General features: G+C 36.3%; 1 protein-coding gene across 1 annotated transcript in view; it reads left to right on the top strand.

The window, feature by feature from the left end:
- Window positions 1–371: 371 nt before the first annotated feature.
- Esyt2 (extended synaptotagmin-like protein 2) overlaps window positions 372–17,734 on the top strand; it is a 234,103-nt gene continuing 216,740 nt past the window's right edge. Inside the window, exon 1 of the mRNA XM_089104783.1 lies at window positions 372–455. The gene's annotated coding sequence lies outside the window, so the exon portion shown is untranslated. The remainder of the gene's footprint in view (window positions 456–17,734) is intronic.

Below are 17,734 nucleotides of genomic sequence, written 5' to 3'. Positions count from 1 at the left end.
TCAATGGCTTAGTGGAAAAAATGTTTATTACAGTCGTTGAAGCCTTACGATGCATAAACTTGTTGCAAACTATGAATGAAATTTGACTGACAATACAAAAATGACTGGTTTAGTATGCAGAGGGAATGAAACACTCAAACATATATACAAAAATAGCCAGAAATTACAGAATTTAGAGTTAAGAAAATTACATATAGCCCACCTATCTCTTAGAATATTTTAAGAAACCAAAAAATGAATTTTCTAGCTTTAAGAAATATTAGCAATTACGATTCTCTATAAATTTTCGTAGGGCGGAAAACCAGTTTATGCTACTCTGAGAACACACTTTTGTTTGGCACTGTTGTCTATTGAACAGCTCTCTATGGAGAAAAGATTTTAAGAGAAAGCTAAATAGAAGAAAGAGAATAAAAAGCCAAAAGGATTATGGTGTAGGCCTATTCTTGAGAGTGAAGGTACAAAGACTTTCTTAATGTTTATATCGAAAACAGCAAAGGGTGAAAATTTGAGTTTTCAAACTAAATCAGGTAAAATTCTACTTTAGCTACTTTTGACTATCTTGGAAAGGGGTTAGGTTAAGAAAATGAAACTTTCAGGGATAGGTCTACAGGCTAAAGTATGTCCTGGGAAGATATTTTGAAGTACCCACCTCCACTCCTTCTCCCTCTAGACGGTCCTGACCTTTGAAGACCTTTAAAAATATGTGAGTTATAGAAGTGAAACCTAGCAAAATAGATCTTCTGCTTAAATGAAGTACAACAAAATTGTTTTCAGCTTCACAACTTTGATCAATCCCAATTTATAAGGCTTTAAAGATATGCAAATAAATTTCCTAAATTTTGGAAATAAACTATTTATATCTCTTAAAATTCTGATCAAATATTTGAAATTGCATTTTCAGAGCTAAAGCCAGAGAAAAAGAAACTGATAACTGAAAATTAAGGTAAAATGTTGTTTTGTCATAATTTCAATGGGTAGACCTGTCATGTAGGCAAATTTCATGACCCTCTAGAGGGAGAAGGAGTGGAGGTAGGTACTTCAAAATACCTTCCCGGGACATACTTTAGCCTGTAGACCCATCCCTGAAAGTCTCATTTTCTTAACCTAACCCCTTCCCAAGATAGCCAAAAGTAGCTAAAGTAGAATTTTACCCTAAATCAAAAAGTATAATTTGTATCTAGGCATACTTACTTAGGTGCCAACCATCCTTATTGGACAGTTTGGGCCCACTCCTCTAGCTAGCGCATGCATAAGGGCTCTATATAATTCTAACAGATGTAGTACGCAATAACTGGGCTAAATTGATGTTGTCAAAATTAAAGTTCTCAAATTTTACCGATACATTTCATCACTAAAGCTAGAAGTTTTGTTTTGTCTTCTGTTTTCAGTGTCCATGTTTTGCTTCCATATATGACTATGGGTTTAGGCCTACTAAACTTTTATTATAGGCTAGGTACATTTTGAGTTGATTAAATGCATTTGCCCCCATAAGCTGAATTTTAGAGGGGCTTACCTGGTCTAATCATCACTTCCAATATTGTATAACAGAAATCTCAAAACAAAATATAAAATGAAAGGCAGCATAATTCAGCAAAGGGGGCTGGTGCCCCCCCCCCTGTTATGGGCACCCATGGCTGAATAGTTGGTTAATTTTAAAAAGGTTTGCTAGGCTAGTGTTCAAAAGCTATTGCTAGAAATTGCAATTCTACAGTTCATATAAGCTATGGCAGTTATCAGAAGAGAGTAGGAGTAGGCCAATTAGGTACAAGAAATGGTTAACTGTTTCAACTAGTCTCCTACCTATGGTGGTAATAGATGGGTTGTATATTTCATGTCAAATAGTTACCATGACTTGGGTCTTGCTTACATTGGTCTCTATGCCAAACAGCTTAGTGACATCATTTAGTTTATTAGTTTATGCCTACAGTTTTTCTAAAAAGTTGGCTAGCATTACAATATCATCAGTGTAGGCAAGATTGTCTATCAGCATCCCTCTTATAGGCCTAGTAGGGCCATAATGTGCATCCAGGTAGTCAAAAGGGTGTACCTGCAATATTTAAGGAATTTCTACAGGTATTAAGATGACACTTTCTGGGAATTTTGTACTAAATAAAAAAACAACTTGTGCATCCAGGTTGTCAAAAAGGCACATCTGCAATATCTGAGAAATGGCTAAGGGTATTAAGTCAATACTTTCAGGAAATGCTGAGAGGGATAATGAACTAAACCAAGCCTAAATCAAAAGACACTATAGCCTATGCATCTAGGATGCTAAATGGGTACATCTGGAATAGAGCTGCTTAGGGTATTAAGTTGAAAATTTCACAAACACCAAGACTAGGACAAAGTAAAGGTTAAGAGGTGATGCTGAATAATGAGAAGAGCAATCATTTGGATATCTTCAGTTTGTTGTTAGTTGAAAACACAGTGTAAATTTTAAAAGTAGCCTAGCCCTGGGTGTTTTTTCTGTCATCCTTTGTCCACATAATGCATCCTAGCAATCTCATCTTTTCTCTTATTATAGCCATAGAAAGCAGGATTGAACCAAAGTTTTGACAAGTTTACTATTTGAGATAGTCATTTGGTTGAGTACCCAAAACAGTCAATAGGAAATTTCTCTAGAAAGCCTATAGCAACTCCTCTTCTGTTTACCCAAACAAAAAGCAGATCAACCCCAAATAGGGTGAGAGGATGTCATATGGAAACAATTAAGGGAATTGAGAACTTCTTTGCAAGGGGTAAAGAAGGAGGCTTTGAAGAGATTGAGATGGAGGAGTATCTGTTGCTGTGTTGGCCTCAGGCAGCTTGGTGCTGTAGTGATTTGTTAGTAGTAGTATGAGAGAATGTATATTAAGATGTTGAACTACATAAGAAAACATTGTATGCATCCTGGTTGTCATCCAATATGTCAAGAACAGTTAAGTTGAAACTCTTAAGGAATATGAAGAGGTTGTTCAATTAAATCAAAAGATAGACTACTGTCTTCAAGTAGATTGGCAAAAGAGTATATCTCTAGTATCTCAGCCAAGTGTGTTCAGGGGGATGTTGAATCAGTCTAAATCAAAAGACACTATTTGTATCCAGGATGTTAAAAGGGTACATCTGCAATATCTCAGGAGCTGCTTAGGGTATTATGTTCGAAATATCACAAACAGTAAGACTAGGAAAAAGTATAGATTAGAGGTTATGGTGGAAAATGAGAAGATCAATCAAGTGGGCAGCTTCACTTACATAGGTACTATTATAAGTAAAGACTGTGGGTACAGTCAGGGGCATAGCTCCAGCATTTTTATTTGGGGGAAAAGGGGTACATATCTTGGGAATCAAGGGGCATGGGCTATGTAATATTTTTTTCTCCAAATTCTTGGAGGGGCAAATGCCCCCCTTGCCCCTCCCAAGTGATGCCACTGGGTACAGTAAAAATGTTAAAAGTACACTAGCCCTGGTTGTTCTTTTCTGCCATCCTTTATCTACAGAATTTATCCTAGCCATCTCATCTTTTCTCTTGTTAAAGCCCTAGAAAGCAGGATTTAATGAAAGTTTTTTATAAGCTTACAATTTGAGAGTCAGTCAGCTGAGAACCCAAATCAGTCAATAGGCAATTTCTCTGGAAAGCCTCTAGCAACCCATCTTCTGTTTTTTCTTCTCTGCCAACTGTCTAGGCCTGAACAAAATGCAGGTCATCCCCAAATAGGGTGGGAGGAAGTCATAAAAAAAATTAAAGGAAAATGGAAACTTCTTGGCAGGGCATAAAGATGTAGGCTTTGAAGAGATTGGGATAGAGGAGGAGCATCTGTAGCAGTGTTGGCCTCAGGCAGCTTTGCGCTGCAGTGAGTTGTTAGCAGTAGTATAAGAGAATGTTGTTTGTGATGTTGAACTACAAAAGAAGACATTCTATGCATCCAATATGTCAAGAACAATTATGAATGTTAAGTTGACACTCTTAGGGGATATAAAAGGGATGTTCAATTAAATGAAATAACATATTCAACCAGGTTGGCAAAAGGGTATATCTCTAATATCTCAGGAAATGCTAAGGACATTAAGTTGAAACTTTCAGAGAATAATAAGAGGGATGTTACACTAAATCAAAAGACACTATGTACATCCAGGTTGTCAATAGCTATGTCATATCTGCAATATTTTAGGAACTACTATGGGTATTACCTTCACTTATATTAAGTTCATACTAAATTGTTTGTGTTTAAACACTTTTATATACTTATAACACTGGAAAATATACTTTATATACTTTAATATACTTTATATACTGGAAAATGAAAAAAATATTCTTTGAATCAAACCTTACATCTCAAATTAGTAAAATTTTTAAGAATTAATATCATTGTATTGACCTGTTGAATGTTTAGTTTATCTTCAGTAGGCTAGTTCATCTTGATTAATGTAGAGATTCTATTGTTTTGTTTCATGGATGTTTTGGAAAAAGAAACCATACAGTTCCAAAAAAATATAATTTTCAATAAAATGTAAATGTTACAATAGGTTTTAAAAGATTTACAGATGGAAGAGAATTAATTATTATGGAGCTTTATTTCTGCTTATCTCAAGTTTTAGTATGGCTCTCACTTTTCTTTGAAAAATTCTTCTTTAGAAAGTTTTTTAAATAAATATAATTTTCAATAAAATGTAAATGATAGAATAGCTTTTAAAGATTTACAGATGGAAGAGCATTAATGATTACAGAGTTTTATTTCTGCTTATCTCAAGTTTTAGTATGGCTCTCACTTTTCTTTGAAAAATTCTTCTTTAGAAAGTTTTTTAAATAAATATAATTTTCAATAAAATGTAAATGATAGAATAGCTTTTAAAGATTTACAGATGGAAGAGCATTAATGATTACAGAGTTTTATTTCTGCTTATCTCAAGTTTTAGTATGGCTCTTACTTTTATTTGTAAAATTCTTCTTTGGAAAGTTTTTTAAATAAATACAATTTTCAATAAAATTTAAATGATACAACAGCTTGTAAAAGATTTACAGATGGAAGAGAATTAATTATTATGGAGCTTTATTTATGCTTATCTCAAGTTTTAGTATGGCTCTCACTTTTCTTTGAAAAATTCTGCTTTGGAAAGTTTTTTAAATAAATACAATTTTCAATAAAATTTAAATGATGCAATAGCTTTTAAAAGATTCACAGATGGAAGAGAATTAATGATTATGGAGCTTTATTTCTGCTTATCTCAAGTTTTAGCATGGCTCTTACTTTTCTTTGAAAAATTCTTCTTTAGAAAGTTTTTTTTAAATAAATATAATTTTCAATAAAATGTAAATGATGTAATAGCTTTTAAAAGATTTACAGATGGAAGAAAATTAACGCTTTATTTCTGCTTATTTCAAGTTTTAGTATGGCTCTTAATTTTCTTTGAAAAATTCTTCTTTGGAGAGTTTTTTTTTTTAAATTAATGTCTCAGAAGGAAGATGAGTTAGGCAAATGATAGTTTCAGGAATTAATCAAGAGCCCAATTTATTTTATTTCTTTAAACAATAAAATAGATTAAGCCATAGGCTTATCTTGATATAAAAATGATAGGAAAATTCAGTAACCAAATCATAAGTAGAACAGTCCCATAGCCCCATTGCATTACAAAACAAAAACAACATTTCTGATTCTGAGCAACAAAACCTAATATGTTATAGTTCAACAGGCCTTTCAAATTGCACAAATAAGAATATTTTTGATAACAATATATAAAACTATCTTTGCAATGAGCAAAAAGGACAATAAGCAACAATTGGTTGTCTGGATATGGATTGGTGCAAAAAATAAAAAAATTTGTAGACTCATCACATTACAACAAAAAAACTAATATTTCCAAAATGAACAAGGAAACAATTTCATAGTCCTCTCCTTGGGGGCACTTGAATAAAATATACCACACTAAGACCATAAATATATAGTTCTATATACTTTCTTCTCTAAAAAGTAAGTTCCAATCAAAGCTGTAGTATTATTTGTTGAAGCAGCATTGTCAGGCGTCATGTCAAGGGTGCTGGTAGAAAATCTGGGGAGGGGTGCCAAAATATTAGTGGTGGTTGGGTGACAGGGAATATATTTCAGAAATTTTTTTTGTAGGAATAAGTTTATTTTTAAATACTCTTAAGAAAAGGCTCTCAAATAAAAAGAGCAATTAAATTGCATGCAAAATGAAACAAAATACAGCAAATTTTAAATGACAAGGATTCCTGGCAAAGTGATCAATTTATTTAATCATTAATTTAAACAAAAAACAAAGATATACTGATCTAATTTTGTTCTGGTTAGTTTTTGTGAGAAGGGAGTAGCATATAGTATGTTAGAAGGAGCGACAGGGCTGTACAGGTTTTTAAAAGGGGCCGGTATTATACATATTATACCTGTATATATTATAAACACATTAAGTGTTTATACTTTTGTTTGTCTTTTTTATTATCATTACAAGAAACGTGGTTATGGCAAAAAAAAAAACATTTCAAACATTTTACTTTCAAAACTAAAAAAATGATATTACAGCTTACTATTCTCAGGCACATAAGCAGGAATTCATTACAAGGAGGGGCGAGTGGAAAACTTGATTAATAACACATACCCAAAACATAAGACATATAGGAAAATTGTAAAAATGTCAATATTCCAAGGGAGCAAGGGAGTTGTTTTGCAAAATATTGCTCCAACTTCTTCTGCAGTACAGGAAAAGGAGAGTCACTGCAAAATTTAATGTTACTGATCCTGATGTCGCCATCACTAGACAGATAGTAAAACCTAATAAAAAAGTTGATTTACACAACTTGTCCCATTTGCTCATTCAGTGGTTTTATTTACAATTTAATTCTTTTTGTATTTTTGGATCCCTTTTTTCTTAAGTGCTCCGTCTTGTTTTGTGTTGATTTGACGGGTTTTCAATAAATAAATGAATTGGGATGTGTTTGCTAGAGGGTGATGTCTCGGAATGTTTAAAAGGAAACAGAAGGAAATGATGCACTTGATTCTTTTTAGTATTTTCAAATCATGTTTTGGTAGCTTTTTTGGTAGTTTTAAAGTAACAAATCAAGCTTACATACAGAAAAAAAGGTCAATTGTATCTCATGACAAGAGAAAATACAACAAAAAAGTTTACATTAGGTGCTTAGGGTATTTTTTTCTTTCATAAACTCTATTACATTTGCTTTTTCAATAGGTCTAGTTCTTTCTGTTGTCCCATCAAATTATCCCAGGTGGGATTAATTTTATGCAAAAAAGAAAAAAAAAGAAGAACAAAAAGCACTGTATTAGGGGCAAGGAAAATTATTTGTACAATTCACTGATCGTGCTTGGGTTGATTGAGAACCTCCTCTAATAACAGCCCAAGCCCCCTCTCTTACCCTTAAAAAAAAAAAAAAAAAAAAAAATGCACTAAAAGAAGACTGAAATCAACACTGAAGGTCTGAATCCTAATTTTATACATTTTTCTGTTTTTGGTAAAGTGTGCAATCTATTCTGATCTACATTAAAATTCTTAGGTGTAACTTTGCAACACAAGCTCATCAATGTGGGCTGGGCTAAATGGGTTTCTTTAGCTGCTCTCTATACTCTTGTTTTGTATTCTGGCTTTTCAGGCTTACATACGGAATCTGGGACTTTTTTTTTTGGTTTGACAACAGCCTTTAACCTTAGACTAGTTGATGACATGAGGAGATTGTGATCACTGTTAAAGTCTCCACTGGAGAAAGTTGCTGTGTCTGTGATTCCCACCGGTTAGATACCAGTATGTAATCTACCATGTTAGCAGTCTTTCTATCAGGAGACCACCAAGTGAATTTTCTCTTTTGCTGGTGCTTGAACATTGTGATTGTTGCAAAGAGGTCGTTGTCTCGGCAAAATTCAGTAAGTTGCTCTCCTTTGATTTGTCTGATTCCAAATTTGCCTATAATATCCTCGTTTCCACTGTTGTCATTTACCAAGATGCCTTTGAAATGTCCAAGGACTATAACAAAGTCTTTCGCTAGAATGGGGTCAACAAGGCTCTGAAGCTGAGAGTAAAAAATCCTCAGGCTACTCATCCAACCGTGACAAACCAGGAGTGTAAAATTGCTCTAGGAAGAGGTTGCTGAACATGCTTTTGAGTTGGATTATGATCAATCTTTCTGAGAGAGACACCAGTGACAGCAGAGATTTTCTTACCGCTTTCGTCAGCGAAAACGGTAAAAAAAAATCGGTAAGAACAAAAACTGCATTGTCTGTGTATTCTATCTTGACTGCCAGAAAATTGAAGGGCTGCATCACCTATCTGTTTTTTACTGTTACCTGGTAGATGTGTCTCCAAGAGACCAATGATTTCTACTTGTATTGGTTGTCCAAAGGTTTAATATTCCAATTCTGGTTGTTAGTCTTGTACATTAAACTGGTCTAGTGTCTGTTTGAGAGGGACTTTTCAAATGTTGTCTAAATGGATTTCTAATGCTATTGGCTGTTATTACATCGGTTGGCCTGGATGCGGCAACTTGTCTGTCGGTTTCCCCTGAACATAGTAACTTGTTTGTCAGTTTCCTCAGACATGATAGCCCTAGTTCGTGATCTCATTTATTGCCCAATCATAATTTATAAAGAGGAAAAGCTTTTTGGCTTACTTTGGAGTCAATAACAAGTCAATCCTCTCTGCTTCTAGCCAGGACAGTTGACACCCTCATGTGTGTCTTCTGCTCCTTGGAGTTGTCCTTGAAGGGAGGATCATCCCACTTGGCATCACAACATCACCAAATAATTTATCCCATTACTGGAGGGTGAGTTTTAAAGTATTTGGGGCATATCCACGCGCTGCTGGACCCAACAAGATTGCTATCAGAGAGGCTCACCTTCTCCTGTGTCTGTAATTATCCCCCAGAAAAGGGTGCACTGGCTGTTTAGAACCACCAGAGACTTGGCCTTCCCCTGGTCTGTGCCTTTTTATTTGATATTTGAGGGTATCCTGGGTATCTGAAGGATGATCCCTGATCCGCCACCAGGGGCTGTGTCTGAGTTGCTAGGGGAAGCGCCTGAGATGGTAAAAAGGATCTCGGGATCTCCTTCCTGAATTTCAGCTTTAGATTAACTCTAGACACTAATAGATGGTTATCTTTACTTTTAAAATCAATGATAGCACTCCTATATACCCTAGTATCTTATATTTATTTCGCATCTCTTTAATTTACACTAACATAATCAATAAGGCTGGCCGTCATACCATCATGTGTGTACACTGTTAACTTATTGACCATTTTATGACCAAATGCTGTGTTGATTATAACTAGATTGTTATGCCTACAAAATTTCAGCAGTTAATAATTGTTCCTATCTTCCTTTTCTACACCAAATTTACCTAGGCTAAAGTATCATCTATCCATACCAACCTGGAGATTGAAATCCCCTAACATATCTCCACCTGGGATCCTTTCTATTTGTTCCTTTAACTTTAAGTAAATTTTTTGTCAGTCAATATTTTTTCCACATCAGTTGGTCTTACAAGGCCATATACTACTATGACCAATATATTGTACTTTTTAGTTGTGAAATGAATAACTATAATTCTTTTGTTAATATCTTCCCTACCTAAGTGAGACTTAGAAGCTTCCTATTCATCATGAGCCCTTCTTTCTATGCATCCCATCCTTCCTGCCTGAACAAATAAATTTTATACCACCTTATATCATGTTTTTTACCACTTCAACATGAGTTTTTGAAACTCATATCCACTATGAGGCCAGGCAAGCAGGTTTTCCTTTTTGGGGATTGGGACGGAGGAAGGAGCTTATGACACAGCTGACTTAAGTCCCGTCCAGCCTTTGTCGCTGTGTTGGGGCTTCTTCTCTTCTGAGCAAATGATGAATGTGGTGACGGTAGTTCAATCTGTCTGGCGCTAGACAAAGTAGCTGGGGGAGGTTATGGGCTGGGAAATTGTCGGTCCATCTCTTACAAGGTTGGCCTCTGGGGCACATGCTGTGAACCCGTCCTTTGAATGGGATTTTTGGAAGCTGGTTGGCTGACATCCGCTGGATATGGCCAAGCCAGCGGAGTTGTTGGCTTCTGACCTGGTCCATGATGGTGCTGGGATAACGGAGTAGTTTTCGGAGATCTTCATTTGAGACCCAATCAATGTAGGTAATCTTCGCAATGCGTCTAAGGCATTTAGCTTCAAAAGCAGAGAATCTTTGCTTATCATCAGCCTTTATTGACCAAGTTTCACTTGAGTATAAAGCTTTTGGGATTATAAGCGAGTTGAAGAGTTGCACCTTCAGAGAGGTTGACAGAGTCTTGTTTTTCCAGATTGGCAAGAGGTTCTTGAAGCTGGTGCTTGCCAGGCCGAGTCTTCTTTTGTGCAAATGATAGTGCTGCGTTGAGGAACAGGTTAAAGAGGTGGGGTGACAAGAGGCAACCTTGAAGGACACCCGCTAATGTCACAAACTCCTCAGTCAATCCCTTGGGCATTAGAACTTGGCTGACGAAATGTGAATATATGTCTCATATGAGGGTTACTTTGTTCTCAACGGGTCCATAGTATAGCAGGAAGTGCCATAATTCGTCTCGCCTTATCAATTTAAAAACCAGCTTGAAATCGATGAAGAGTAGTAGCAGCTCTTTTGCAAACTCGATATACTTCTCCATCATTTGCCGAGTGGAGAAAATCTGGTCTATGGTAGAGCAATCTTTTCAAAAGCCTGCTTGGTATTCCTCTAAGATATGGTTTGTCAGAGATTTCAGATGGTCAAGGAGTATTTTTGTAAGAATCTTCGCCGGTTCGCTAGTTAAACTTATTGGTCTGTAATTGTTACAGTCGCCCTTTTCAACCTTTTTAAAAAGGGGGACGATGGTGGCTTTTGCCCAAGATCTGGGGAAGTGGCCCGTTTCCTAGACACTTGTTATGACTTTGTGATAGATATCAACCAGTTCTTCTGGGCCTGCTTTTAATAGTTCTGACTGAATACTATCCTGACCTGGGGCTTTATAAATTTTTGGATATTTTATTGCTGAGAGTACTTGATTTTTTAGTGGAGGAGGTCTTAGGTCTACTGTATACTGAGGTAGTTGGAAAAAAATTAAGATATTCAGGTCGGGCGTTATTGTGGGGTTCAGTTTTTTGCTGAAGTGATCCTTCCATCATTCTCATCTTCCTTCGGAGTCCGTGATTGGGAGCCCATGTTTATCTAACAGTGTAGGAGCGGCCGAGGACTTCTTTACTGACAGTTCACGGACTTTCTTGTACACGAAGTGGCTATTACCTTTTTGAAACGCTTCTTCACACTCACGACATTTTTCATTGACGTAATGTCGTAGAGCTTGTCGGATTTTCTTTTCTACTAGGAGCGTCAGCCTCTTGTACTCGTCCTGGCTTTGTCGATCTACCTTGTTAGCATGGGCGCGTTTCTGCACACATAGATCAATAATTTCGGGGGTGATCAATGGTTTATCTGAATGGGTCTGAATTCCCAGGATTTCACTAGTAGTTTCTCTGATGATGGATGCGCTTTCGTCGACCAATCGGTCAATTTCTTCTACTGTTGGAGTCCATGGGTTGGATTCTTGACAACTTGTTTAAGGGTGCTGTTATATACCTGTTCCTTCTTTCTATGTTTTTCAGCAGGTCGACACAATATCTTGGTATCCACAATATCTCTAAGCTTTTCTTAGTCTGTTGGGGCTTCCATATGCGCAAACAGAGCTTAGACATGACTAGAATGTGGTCCGAGTCGAAGTCGCCACCGGCTATGGAGACTGTGCTCAGTACAGATGATTTCCATCGCTTGCAGACAAGTATGTAATCAATCATGTTTGCAGTGCGGCCGTCAGGGATCTCCAAGTAACTTTCGACACAGCAAAGACCCCAAATAATCTCGCAGCACCGGAACAGCTCCAACCTTTTATATCCAGCCTATTCTCGTCAGGGCATTCGCTGTTAGAGCTTTGACTCTTAAAAACTGGACTAGGACTTTCATTTCCAATTGAATGAGCTCTTTCCCAGCTCTCTGCGACCGCCTCATCTATAGGAAGTGGTTGGGTAACAAAAAACGAGACAAATGAATTATACACAGAAGGCGAATCGGTTCTTTACTGAGGCATTGCTTTGGTGCTGCCTCTGAAACACAAAACAGAAGCACACCAAAGAGCTTGGATAAAGATTGATAACCTGTTTTGTTTTCGGCTCTCTTTTTTGGATAAGCAGAAACTCAAGAGAACCGCCGGGATAAAGAAAGATAACGTATGTTCAGTTTTTTTGTTTATGCTGAAAAACGAAACAGACTTAGTAAATGAGTATCCTACTAAGCATGAAATTAGGTGATATAGAATTTGTTTACTCAGGAAGGAAGGATGGGGTACATAGACAGGGAGTCTGGCTCATGATGAATAAGGAAGCTGCTAAGTCTTGTTTAGGCTGGGAAGGTATTAATAGTAGAATACTAATTGCTCATTTTATGACTAAAAAGTTCAGGGTATCAATTATAGTAGAATATACCACTGTTAAATCGACTGACGGAGATACTAGTGACTCAGATGCATTTTACTTACAGTTACAGGAGCAAGTAGAGGGGGTCCCAGGTGAAATATCGTGTTTACTTGGAGATTTTAACGCCCAGTTCGGTAGAAATAGGGATCGATGGTATCCTAGCCTAAGTAAATTTGGTATAGAAAAAAAAAACAGTAATGGCTACAGACTTTTGAAATTTTGTGGGTATAACAATCTTTTTATAACCAATACAGTCTTTGGTCGTAAAATGATCCATAAGTTAAAAAGGTATTCACGTGATAGTAAGACAGCAAACCTTATTGATTATTCTATAGTTAACCGAAGACTGGCAGGATTAATACAAGATACTAGGGTATGTAGGAGTGCTGTTATTGATGCTAAAAGTAAAGACCATCATTTAGTAGTTTCTAAGTTAATCTAAAGCTGAAATTTTGGAAGGATAAGTACCTTCTGGGAGGTTATGATGTTGGTAGACTTCAGGATGAGAATTTGAGAGAAACTTTCCAGGATCAGTTGAATACTAAACTTGAGAGTTTAAAATTTGACAATGTGGAAGATGGTTGGAATTATTTTAGAAAAATAATCTGTTCAGTTGCTGAAGGTGTCTTAGGGAAGAAAGCTAGGACTGCAGCTAAGAATATTTGTGAAAAAGCTTTATGTTCAATAGAAAGGAGAAGGTACTTGTACAAGAATTATCTGAGTGATATATCATATGAAAACAAAAGGAATGTAAAGAAAGCGGAGAAAGCATTAAAATATGAGCTAAGGAGGTTTGAAGTGGAGGTCATCGATGATATTACTGAGGATCTAGAAGGCGCAGCTAGGCGACATAAGAGCTAACTGCTTTACTAGGATGTTAATAACTTCAGCCGGAATAGTCAATCTAAACTTTTCAACTCTAAAGATAGGAGCGAAGCAACAATTAGTGATAAGGAAAGAGTTAAAGAGAGATGGGTAGAACATTTTGAGAATTTCCCAACCCAGATAGAGCTACAGGAAAAGATATAGAGGTAAATAAAAAAGTTTGTTATACCTTGGATGTGAAGGAAGATTTTTTATTTTTTTTGTGGGGAAGAATTAGCAACAGTACTAAAAGGATTAAAAATAACATGGCTCCAGGTGCTGAAAGTGTGGTAAATGAGTTTCTTAAATATGGTGGCTCTGAGGTTAGAAATAATTTACTGAAGATTATAAATATGGTTTTTGAAAAAAGGGATGTATCCAACGATTTTAGGAAAACCTTAATTAAGCCACTTTATAAGAAAGGTGATAAGAGTGAGCGTGGTAATTATCATGGCATTAGTCTGGTCTCTGTAGGTAGCATATTATTTAGTTATATGGTGCTTTTTAGACTGAGACATGCTGTAGACAAAGTTTTAAGAGAAGAACAGTGCGGTTTTAGAAAAGGTAGAGGATGTGTCGACCAAATTTTCACTCTCAGGTTAATAATTGAGAAGTGCCTGAGTTGTCAAACACCTTTGATCCTCAGTTTTTATAGATTTTGAGTAAGCGTTCGATTCTGTTGATAGAAGAGCTTTAGCAAAAGTTTTATCCTTGTATGGTATACCAGACAAATACATTAAAGTGATTAATGCTATGTACAAGAATAACACTGCTGCGGTTAAGGTAGGAAATGAGTTTAGCAGCTGGTTTTGTATTAAACCAGGAGTTAAGCAGGGTTCTGTTTTATCCCCCTTTATATGGATTATTTTGATGGACTTTGTCTTAAGGAGCACAGGAAAGGCAATGGGAGACCATTGAGTCACATGGAAAGGAAAAAGTGTCCTGGACTTAGATTATGCTGATGATTTTAGCATCTTAGATGAAAGTGTGAGCAAAAGGAATGAACTTTTAGAGGTTTTGCAAGTTCAGGGTGCAAGAATAGGTTGAAAATTAACTAAGTCACTAAGGCTAGGAATAAGTGAAGATGAAAAGGTGACGTTGGGTAACGAAAAGATTGATCAGGTGCGCTGCTTCACTTACCATGGTAGTATATTTAATAAAGACGGTGGGAGCAGTGAGGATGTTAAAAGTAGAATAGCCAAGGCTCAGGATATTTTTTCACACTTGAAAAAAGCTTGGAAGAATAGTAAGATAAGTCTGCAAGCCAAGACTAGAATATCAGAAGCTACAGTAATGACAGTGATCAAGTATTGCTCTGAAGCATGGGCGCTCCGAAAAGCGGATGATGATTTGCTAGATGTTTTCCAGAGAAATTGCTTACAGATTGTTTTGGGTACCCGGCTCACTGGCCATATTTCAAACAGTAGGCTGCACGAAAAATGTGGTTCAATACCGCTTTCTAGGGCTATAATGAAAGAGAAGTTGAGGTAGCTAGGGCACGTTGTGCGGATGAAGGATTACAGATTGCCGAAGATTGTCCTTTTTAGCCAACCTTCTAGGGCTAAACGGAAAGCAGGTCGTCCTCGTGTGAGGTGGGAGGACGTCATAAAGAAAGATTTAAAGGAAACGGGAACTTCCTGGGAGGGTGTAAAAAGGGATGCTTTGAATAGATCGCGATGGAGGAGGAGCCTGCGTAGCTGTGTAAGCCTCAGGCGGCTTGGTGCTGCGTTGAGTTGTTAGTAGTAGTATTAGTAGTAGCCTGCTAACTCTTAGTCCTAATTATTGTACATTTTCACAAAAAGAAATTTTACAGGAAATAGTTGCAGTTGAAAATCACTGGAATTCAAACAGGATAGGATCGTAAAGCCTGTGTGCGTGCTAAATATGGAACGTCAATTATTTCTTTTTTCAAACAGTTTTTGGTAACGAACTGTAAATAAGTCTGTGCAATATCGCATAAAAGCTATAGATATGTGCAAAATAAACGACAAGTGTCTTTTACTTACAAATCTGTAGATGAAACAGAAATTCTGAATGGTGTCTGATCGATTTTTATCCCAAATTAAAAAAATGTCTCCTGCCCCTTATTGGTACAAAGGATATGGACCTGTAGAGTGGCAGAAAGGATCAGAGTTCAAGCAACTAGAGTAAATATCTGCCTGAAAAGACTAGCAGCCCGTTTTGAGTACTGGAGGATCCTGTGAATCTTGCTAGAAATAAAAGGACGTACTGAAAAAGAGGCTTTAACTTACAGGAGAACAGTCAGAGAGTGACGTAGTTCTAAATTTTACTATTTCGTCATCCATCTCAAGAGCTTCTTTCCTGACTCCGCTACTGTCTTCATGTGCTTCTTCAATAGGATGTGTTCTTTGATCTGTTTCAAAATCCATTTTTTTTAAACCACTTAGCTTCACTGACTCCCGCTTGGATAAATATCTTGTCTTTTTTTGCGGTTTGTATTTTTTTGGGAAGTGCGGCTTGGCAGGGAAATTTTGCTAAGATAAGCCATTAGTTTTTTTCTTATTTTCGGATTCCGGAAAAGAAGGAAACTTTAATTATGCTTCTATTCTAGAGTTACAATGTTGCGTCAAAGATTTAAATACATGCGTTTTTGTAGCTGGCAAGTGTGTCTAAAATGCAGAAAAATTCACGCATGTTTACGCATGACAAAATCGTGCGTCTTAATAATACTCATTTGATCAAAAATAAAAAATCTTATATGGAGTTACTCTGTTGCGTCAAAGATCAGGCTAAATGCGTTAGTGTCGCTGGAAAGTGCGTCTAAAATGCACAAATATTCAGGTATAGCCGACAATTTAAACGTGAAAAAATCTTGCGTTTCAGTAATACTCATTTGATTACAAATTACAATTTCTAGTGCTCTTTTAAAGGACCAAAATCTATTGGAGGACAAATTGACGCCTTCTTTTTTTTTATTTTTTTTTTTTTTTTTTTTTTTTTTATAAAAATCCCACTTCCTCTCCTCTCGGTGACATAATAATCTTTTTCACTTAATTTCAAACTTTAATGTCACCTACACTAAATTAAAAACAACTTTTATTTTTTGAAATTTGGGTTTGGGTATCCAAACATAATTGACGAAGACAAGGTATATTACAAAAAAATCAAAACTCGCAAAAAAAGTACTATTCCCGGTTTAGCAGGGTGCCCTTCTGCCATAGGGCACCCCTTTCACCGTGGAAATACATTAATAATGTACAAATATTTTTCATAAGACCTTGTTCTCAATCAACTATACATCATCCTCCATCCTCCCAACCTTCCCTCAACCCGAAAACAAACCAAGGAGGAGTAGAAAGCTGTGCCCTTACAATATCTTTAGGTACGCCATTCTAATCCTTCATAACACACAAATAACCTACTAAAATCTTTTTAATACCCATTTGGCTATTCAAAAATCAAACTTGATGCCTTCTCAACGCCCCTTGCACCCCAAACACCATATGGTATCCAATTAAATCTTAGATAAGAATTTTTATTAGAACTCAAAAGGCGAAATAAATGTACCTCCAGGGGTGACATGCCATGTGTAGCTCCAAGGGTAATAGCTCCAAATTTCGCAAATGTCCCATTTAAAGTAAGGGCTTCGGAAATAAATTTTAATCAAAAGATAGACTTGTTAAACCTTGTTTAAATCAGGGTCACATAGAGACTTTCATTCTGTGTGATTGAAAATAGGTTACTCTTCGAATTTTGTTTTTTTTTGTGTTGCTTTGGTAGCTTGAATTCAGTAGACCTAACGTATGTGAATAGTGCTGACAAATCCGCTGCTCAAAGTGAAATTTTGTTTTGTTTAAAGAACGTATATTTTGTGTGGGAACGTTACTTTAGCCCTCTAATGCAGCATCGCAAAGCAATAATTTTTTTTACTATCACATAATTTGCAAATAATGCTACCGACTGTAGTCGTACAAATAGGGAGAAGTATCAACGGGAAAAGGTTTGTAGGAAATTTCCTGTCTAATGACGTGCTTTTTGTGTTTTCCAGCCAACCGTTGCGATCCTTTGAATTTTTAGTCTTCCCTGGAAATCACCATTGTGATAGTTGTCTTTTCGTATGAGCATGTCTTAGCATTTATACTTGCGCAAAAATCTGTTCCTTATGGCGATAATGTCGTGAGGCTATAACAATAAAAGTCTTTAGTAACATTTTTAAAGTCTTGTATAAGTTTATAAGTTATTTTTTTCAATCAGGCACAAATATCCTTTCCTCTAAATTTTTACGGTTAAGCTTAATCTTAATCACTTTGGACACTTAAAAAATGTGAAGTACCAACTTCTGCATAAATTACAAAGAAATTTAAGAATGCATCCTAGATTCATTTTTCGTTGGGACTCTGTTTTTAAAATTTTATTGTGAGCTCAAGGACAAGCGAAAACCCTCCTTTTGGGTCTC

The sequence above is a fragment of the Artemia sp. Qi Xiang Cuo genome, chromosome 19 (assembly GCF_049724085.1).
Source record: "Artemia sp. Qi Xiang Cuo chromosome 19, ASM4972408v1, whole genome shotgun sequence".
Classification (NCBI taxonomy): Eukaryota; Metazoa; Arthropoda; class Branchiopoda; order Anostraca; family Artemiidae; genus Artemia; species Artemia sp. Qi Xiang Cuo.
The sequence above is the reverse complement of the archived record's forward strand: the minus strand, read 5'-3'. Positions and strand labels throughout refer to the sequence as shown.